The sequence below is a fragment of the Capsicum annuum genome, unplaced genomic scaffold (genome assembly GCF_002878395.1).
Source record: "Capsicum annuum cultivar UCD-10X-F1 unplaced genomic scaffold, UCD10Xv1.1 ctg3595, whole genome shotgun sequence".
In the NCBI taxonomy this organism is placed as follows: Eukaryota; Viridiplantae; Streptophyta; class Magnoliopsida; order Solanales; family Solanaceae; genus Capsicum; species Capsicum annuum.
The window spans coordinates 721,250-729,473 of record NW_025842902.1 but is presented as its reverse complement, the minus strand read 5'-3'; positions in this window follow the sequence as shown (position 1 = coordinate 729,473).

Below are 8,224 nucleotides of genomic sequence, written 5' to 3'. Positions count from 1 at the left end.
ACAACTGATAAATTTTAGGGAATACTCTTTCACCATTATCCATCCCTATTTTAAATTTACAAACTCCTTAACTTTAGCCTCCATCAATTCCTGAGGAAAGAAATGATCCAGTAAGGCACCTAAAAACTTATCACATAGTAAAAACTTTGCATCATTGCCCCTAGACTCATCCCACTCCTTATACCATTGATATGCCATATCTTTCAACTGATAAGTAGCAAATTCCACACCCTCAGAGTCAGAAGCATGCATAACTCAGACAATCTTCTCCATCTCATATATGAATCCTTGAGTATCCTACTCAACCTTAGAGCCAGTAAATATCAAAGGGTTGAGCCTCATAAACTGCCTGACTCGAGTAACCTCAGAAAAACTCACAATGGTACTAGAAGGACCAAACTAACATAACAGATATGCCACCAACTAGGTCAATATATGAATTAATTGACAAAACTCAGCATTAAAAATGTCTCCTTAGGGAAGCAGGGCATGATCATTATCAGCTCTAGGTGCTCGAGGAGGACCGATAGGGATCGGTGAAACTCTAGGTAGGGTAGCACAATCAGGAGATAGATCCCTAGATCGGGTCTGAACTCCATAAGTAGGATGAGTTTGGTCCATATTATCCTTAAGTGGGAAAGAAAAAGTTCTACAAGCATCAGATCTTAAGGAGGCAGGGCATAATCATCATTAGCTTAAGGAGCTTGAGAAGGACTGGTAGGGATTGGTGGAACTCTAGCTAGGCTAGTACAATCATGAGCTAGAGCCCTAGATCAGGTCTGAACTCTATAAGTAGGACGTATTCCATCCACATTATCCTCAAGTGGGAAAGAAGAAGCTCCACAACCATCAGAACTTACGAGAGGCATGATCTGAAATACAAACAAATAGAGATTAGAGGAGTTTCAAGACCTTAACTCTATAGCCCGAAAGTAGAACATATGAAAGGAAAATATTCCTAATTATCTCATAAACTCTCTCTTATAACTATGTTGCACTACACACCCATAAAATAGACTCTAGTTGACATGACTTTGTGGACACATAATTAAACATGAACCTAGACTCTGATATGGCTTTGTCATGACCTGAACTAGGGTCCTGGCTATAACGGGTATCTCAAGTCCACTGAGGACCTGATACCACCCGCTTTGCCTAGTAAAATAGGACAAAGACACTTAGCAGCGGTTGAATATTGAACATATAACAAGACAGAAAATAATAAGCTCAAAGACATCCAAGAGTGTCAACATCAACACTCAATCCACAGTAATATCCACAAAGCCTATACTGATCCAAAAATAATCTAATTTAGGGCATGCACCCAACCCTAAAAATAAGCACCTAACCTTGACGATGACAATATAAATATGAAGTCTTTAATTCTAAGATATGGAAGGAAAATCAATGGAATAATCAATTCTTTTAGAGAATAGAAGCTCACTATTTCATCGCATATGGTCAACTGTAATATTATCTATCACTGCACAGGAAAAGTAAAAGAGCCTTTGGACCATGTATCGCATGAGGATACAATATTCGGAGATGGTTAATTGATGTTGGGCGTATTTATACGTCTAAGCACCATAACTTACCCATGTTTTAGCTAAGTTTTGAGGATAAAATACATAAATTTTGCACTTTTAGTCTATTTTTAGTGAAGTGAGCTGACCTATGTGATTAGCATGCTTTTCAGGTACTAATGAGGAAGATTTCAGCACTTTGGGGACCTGTGGACAGCAAAGGAAAATTTCACATAAAAAGGAAAGCAGCTCTTGGACTGAATGTGACGCATGGGAACTTTTTCCCGGGAAAACTCAATATTTTTAAATAGTTAAGGATGCAGTAGATATTTATTAGAGAAGGATGTTATTAAAAGCATGATTGCTGAATTTTAAGTTCATTATTCAGAGTATTGACGTCTGTATTATTTTGAAAACACAAAGAATAGCGGCTTAGCTTGTGGACAGAGAGAGAGAAACATGTTTCTCTTTTAATTTTGCTAGTCACCTTCATCACCAAGATCGTTCTGAGTTTTGGTATGATGAATCTTTCTATGTTGATTTCTATTTTATTCATAAGTAGCTAAGCTTATTTGTTAGGGTTATGGAAACCTTGTAGTATACTCTATGTTGCTATGGTTTTGTGAATTTATGATGTGTCACGCCACTTATATCATTACTCTTTTCATTTTGATTGAATTCTCATGGTTGCAAACATAGGGAATGCGCCATTATAGCAATAACTTGTTCGATAGAAAATTTACTATTTGGAAAAGAGAGTGTGATGAGAAAATAGGATTTCCAACCTCTATTTTACACGTTAGTGCCTTAGCAGGATTAACTTCTTGGAGAGTTCGTACAATTGGTTGTACACTTTGGATTTGAGAGAACTAAGGTGAATAAATCCTTGATGGTTGAAAAACACTTGGATTTAAAATCAGAATACGTCTCTCTATAAGTGCATGCATGTATAAAATCCATATTACTCATAGTTAATAGAGAAGTAGAAGCTACAAGGTAGACATAACCCTAACTTGTCATTTTCTGTGATCAAATATAATTACACATATCATCTCATCATTACACTGATAATATTATTGCCCACTTAAACCAAACCCCCCTTATCTTGGAACCTTCGACCAACAGTCTAATAATAATTGCAATACTTAGTGATCATAGTATTCCCTGTAGGATTCGATACCCAACCCAGTTGGGTTGTATATTTGACAGCGACCGCTTGCACTTTCTAACGAGAGTTGTAATTTGGGCGTATCAAATTTTGGCACCGTTGCCGGGGAATACGATTGTCAACTAAGTTTGTGATAGTTAATAGACCCTTTGGTCAAAGGTTCTCAAATTTTACTTTTTGTTTGTTGTTTTTGTTTTGTTCAGGTTTAGTGGATTGCATGCCAAATACATGAAGATCTGGTCAGCCATTATTACCTATAAATCCTGAACTACATCTCATTGGTAGAATGGATACGCAATGAGACCTTGAAAGGATGGCTACTTAATAGAAGCAGGCTAGATTAGCTGTATTGGCAGCTGCACAAGTAAATTAATAGAATGCTGATAACCCAGGTCGGGTACCAAATCTTGATGATGAGGACCTGGGTGATGATGAGTTATTAAATCCAAGGCGTGCAGATAATATGGTTGCACCATTGAACATGAATGTCAATAGAGATCGGCAAGCTAGAATGAGACCTGAACGTTGAGCTGTGCAGGTTGCTTTTGATGATAATGATGATGACTTGGATGGGGCTGGTGCCACAGGGGCTATTATTCCTTCGCCCTTGGTACCCGAAGCCAAGTTTAATATCACTAGCACCATGATCCAGCTATTGCAACTCAAAGTGTTATTTGGTGGACTTGCTGGCGATGACCCGAATATGCATCTGATTAATTTTATCTTAACATGCAAATCATTTGATAATCCAAGGGTTGGACAGAATGCGATTCAGCTGCGCTTATTTCCATTATCTCTATCTGGAGAGGCAACTCTATGGTTAAACGGGCTAACTCCTGACTCTATTACCAATTGGAGACAACTGAAAGAAGCTTTCCTAGAAAGATTCTTTTTGCCATCAAAGAGAGCACAATTAAGAGATGAGATAAGTAATTTCAGATAGCTTCCAACTAAATCTCTCCACGAGACATGGGAGAGGTTCAAGAAGAAGCTTATGCGGTGCCCAAATCATCATATAACCAATTCCACTTGATGGAAATATTATATAGGGCTTTGAACTCGGTGACTAAGCTAGTGGTAGATAATGCTATGAGTGGGTCATTCATCGACCTTAATTTTATTGAGGTATGTGATATGCTTGATCGTATGACAAAGCAGAGTAGAGCTTGGCATACCAGGCATTCTGAGGTAGCAAGCTCTACTGTATCTATTGGCATGACTGCAAAACAGAGACGAAGAGAAGAGGAACGTGACCAGGATATGGCTCACATAAAAATACAGATAGACCTTCTTACCAAGCATTTATTATCAAGAAAGACAGAAAAGGTCAAGGCTGTTATATCATAGGGAAGAGATGACTCTGATTTTGAGGAGGAAGTAAATTACTTGAATAATCAGGGGGGTTTCTGAGGAAATGTCCAAGGAAACCAAGGTCGGAAATATTATGAAAAATCTGGATACAAGGACCGAGACTAAGGGAATTGGAAGAATAAAAATGACAGGAACGGTTTGTATATCCCTCCTGGAAATCGTAAAGCTGCTGCACCTAGCTCTGGGAAAATGTTCATGGAGGACATGATGGCTAAGCTATTGAAAGGACTGGAGGCAACCAACACGGGAGTAACTGAGGTAAAAAATGATTTGTCCTTAATAAATCAATTGGTTGACTCATATTCTACTTCAATAAAATAGCTGGAACAACAAATGAGTCAACTATCAGTGGCATTCAATCAAAGAAAAGCTGGCACTTTACTGAGTGACACTGTCCAAAATCTAAGAAAAGATGGATCTTGTTTGGCTATTACAACCAGGAGTGGTAAGGTGTTGGAAAATCCATCCAAGGGCAAACCTGTGGTAGATATTATAGAGGAGAATGTTATTGAAGCAAATTGTGATAATTCTGTAGAAGTTGAAGATTAGAATGAGAACGTTCATGATACTACACCTAGATCTCAGCAGTCTGAAAAGATTGATAATGGGAAGCACAATAAAAAGGAAGTGGTGGAGAAAACTCTTCCAAATCCACCACCACCATTTCCTCAGAGACTAAAGAAGAAGGCTGATGACACCAGGTTTAGTAAATTCATGACCATGCTAAAGCAGCTAACTATTAATGTGCCTTTGGTGGAGGCACTGGAGCAAATGCCAGGGTACGCCAAATTCATGAAGGACCTTTTAACAAAGAAAAGGGCAGCGAGCTATGAACTGGCAGATAATTTACATCATTATAGTACAATTGCCATGAGGTCTTTAGTACAGAAGAAGGCAGATCTGGGTGCTTTCACTATTCCTTGCACGGTTGGATCTTTAGATTTTGCTAAGGCGTTATGTGATTTGGGGGCTAGCATTAATTTGATGCCACTAGCCATCTATAGACAGTTGGGGTTGGGCGATCCTACACCAACCAACATGCGGCTTGTAATGGCAGATAGGTCGGTAAAATGACTTGTTGGTATCTTGTATGATGTATTAGTGAAGGTTTCTACCTTCATTTTTCCTGCAGACTTTGATTTTTGGATTACGAGGTGGATTTTGAGGTGCCAATAATTTTGGGTCGACCTTTCCTCACAACAGGAAGTGTGCTTATTGATTTACGAGCAAATGAGCTTTTATTTTGGATGAATGACAAAGTGGCATGTTTTGATGTATACAAATCAATGAAGTAGCCCAAAGATATGAATATGTTCTCTATAGCTGATGTTTATTATGAGGATGAGAAGGAGTTATCTTTAGAGAAGCAGCTACTATTGAGCCATTGGCTGTTGTACTTTTGAACTTTGAGCTTGAGGATGTTGAAGAGTACGAAGAAACTATTTGTGCTCTGAAAGGAATGAGGTCGTATTCATATGCCCCCAAGAAGATGGACCTTAACCTTAAGAATTGACCTTCACCATTGGTGAAGCCATCCACTGAAGAGCCACCGGTGTCAGAATTAAAAGAGCTACCCAGTCATCTAAGGTATGCGTTCTTGGGTAGTAGAAATACACTATCGATTATTGTTGCTGTTAATTTAGGTGAACAACAAGTAGAGGCTCTCATCTCTGTTCTGAAGAGGTACAAGAGAGCTATTGGTTGGACTATTGCTGATATTATTGGTATCTCTCCAGGTATATGTATGCACAAGATTCAGCTAGAGGAATATTGTGTACCCACTATTGAGCATCAACGTCGTCTAATACACCTATGCAAGAGGTGGTGAAGAAAGAAATCATAAAGTGGTTAGATGTAGGGGTGGTGTATCTAATCTCAGACAGTAAATGGGTGAGTCCTGTACAATGTGTGCCCAAGAAAGAGGGCATGACAGTAGTAGCAAACAAGAAGAATAAGCTAATCCCACTCAGGCCTATCACAGGGTGAAGGGTGTGCATGGATTATCGAAAGCTAAATTCATGGACGTTAAAGGATCAATTCCCAATGACATTCATGGATCAAATTCTTGATCGATTGGCATAGAAGGGATGGTTCTATTTCTTAGATGGTTATTCCGGATATAATCAGATTTGCATTGCTCCTAAAGATCAGGAGAAGACCACTTTTACATGCCCATATGGTACTTTTCCATTCAAACGAATACCATTTCGGCTATGTAATGCACCTGCCACTTTTCAGCGGTGTATGATATCCATTTTCTCTGATATGGTTGAAGACACCTTGGAGGTGTTTATGGATTACTTTTCGGTTGTAGGTGAGTCATTTGAGTCATGCTTGGCAAATCTGAGTATGGCTTTGCAGCGATGTGTTGAATTTAATCTGGTGCTAAATTGGGAGAAGTGCCATTTTATGGTTAAGGAAGGCATTTTTCTCGGGCATAAAGTCTCTGAAAAGGGAATTGAAGTTGATCGAGCCGAGATTGAAGTTATCAAGAAACTACCACCTCCAATTTCTGTAAAGAGGGTTTGTAGTTTTCTCGGTCATGCTGGTTTTTATCAGAGGTTTATTAAAGATTTCTCTAAGATTGCAAACCCATAATGCAAACTTCTGGAGAAGGATGCAAAGTTTTACTTTGGTGAAGCTTGCTTGAAGGCATTTGAATGCCTCAAAGAAAAGCTAGTTGAAGCCCTTATTATTGTAGCACCTGATTGGTCTCTACTTTTTGAAGTTATGTGTGATGCCAGTGGTGTAGCCTTGGGTTCTGTACTTGGTCAGAAAAGAGAAAATCTATTTCATCCAATCTACTATGCGAGTAAGGCCTTGAATGGAGCACAGAAGAACTATACCGTCACTGAACAAGAGCTTCTTGCGGTTGTTTATGCTTTCAAAAAGTTCCGTACTTACATGTTGGGAACCAAGGTAGTGGTTCATAAAGATCATGCGGCTCTAAGATATCTAATGGCAAAGAAGGATGCCAATCCAAGGCTAATTAGGTAGGTGCTACTGCTTCAAGAATTTGATTTCGAGGTAAAAGATAGAAAAGGTTGTGAAAACCAAGTAGCTGATCATCTATCTAGACTTGAGAGCACACAGTGCAGACCAACCTTGATATTGATGATGCATTCCCCGACGAAGAGATCCTAGCAACTATGGTAGAAAACTTATCGTGGTATGCAGATTTTGCTAACTACGTAGTAAGGGAAGTGATTCCTGAGAATCTCTCCTTTCATCAAAAGAAAAAGTTCATGCACGATGTGAAACATTACTTCTAGGATGAGCCTTATTTTTTTCGATGATGTACTGATGGTATTATTAGGCGGTGCATCCCAGATATACAGGTGCCTAGCATACTGGAAGCAAGCCATGCTTCCCAAGTTGGAGGTCACCATGCAGGTGAACGGACGGCCAAGAAAGTACTACAGAGTGGCTACTATTGGCCTTCATTATTCAAGGATGCCTACGATTTTATAATAAGATGTGATCAGTGTCAGCGGCAAGGTTCTATCTCAAAGCACCATGAGATGCCCATGTCCAAAATTCTTGAAGTAAAGTTATTCGATATCTGGGGTATTGATTTCATGGGCCCATTTGTGAGCTCTTTTGGGATGAAATATATCTTAGTTACTGTGGATTATGTATCCAAGTGGGTCGAAGCAGTCGTTCTAGCTAATAATGAAGGTAAGAGTGTGGTGGCGTTCTTAAAGAGAAATATCTTTTCACGTTTTGGGGTACCCCGTACCATCATAAGCGATGGGGGATCACATTTCTGCAACAAGCTGTTCAGAGCCGTATTGGCAAAGTATGGGGTTAAGCAACATAAAGTAGCTACACTGTACCACCCATAAACTAGTGGGCAGGTAGAGGTTTCAAACTGGGAAATCAAGCTAATCCTTGCTAAGACTGTGAATGCCAGCAGGAAAGATTGGTCCAGGAAGCTGGATGATGCCTTATGGGCATATAGGACCGCGTTTAAGACACCAATTGGAATGTCACCATACCAACTATTTTATGGAAAGGCTTGTAACTTGCTAATTAAGCTAGAACATAAAGCAATGTGGGCACTGAAGAAGCTTAACTTGATCTGGGATGATGCTATTAATATGAGGTTGGGGCAACTGAACGAGATGGATGAATTTCATCTAAATGCATATGAAAGAGCAGA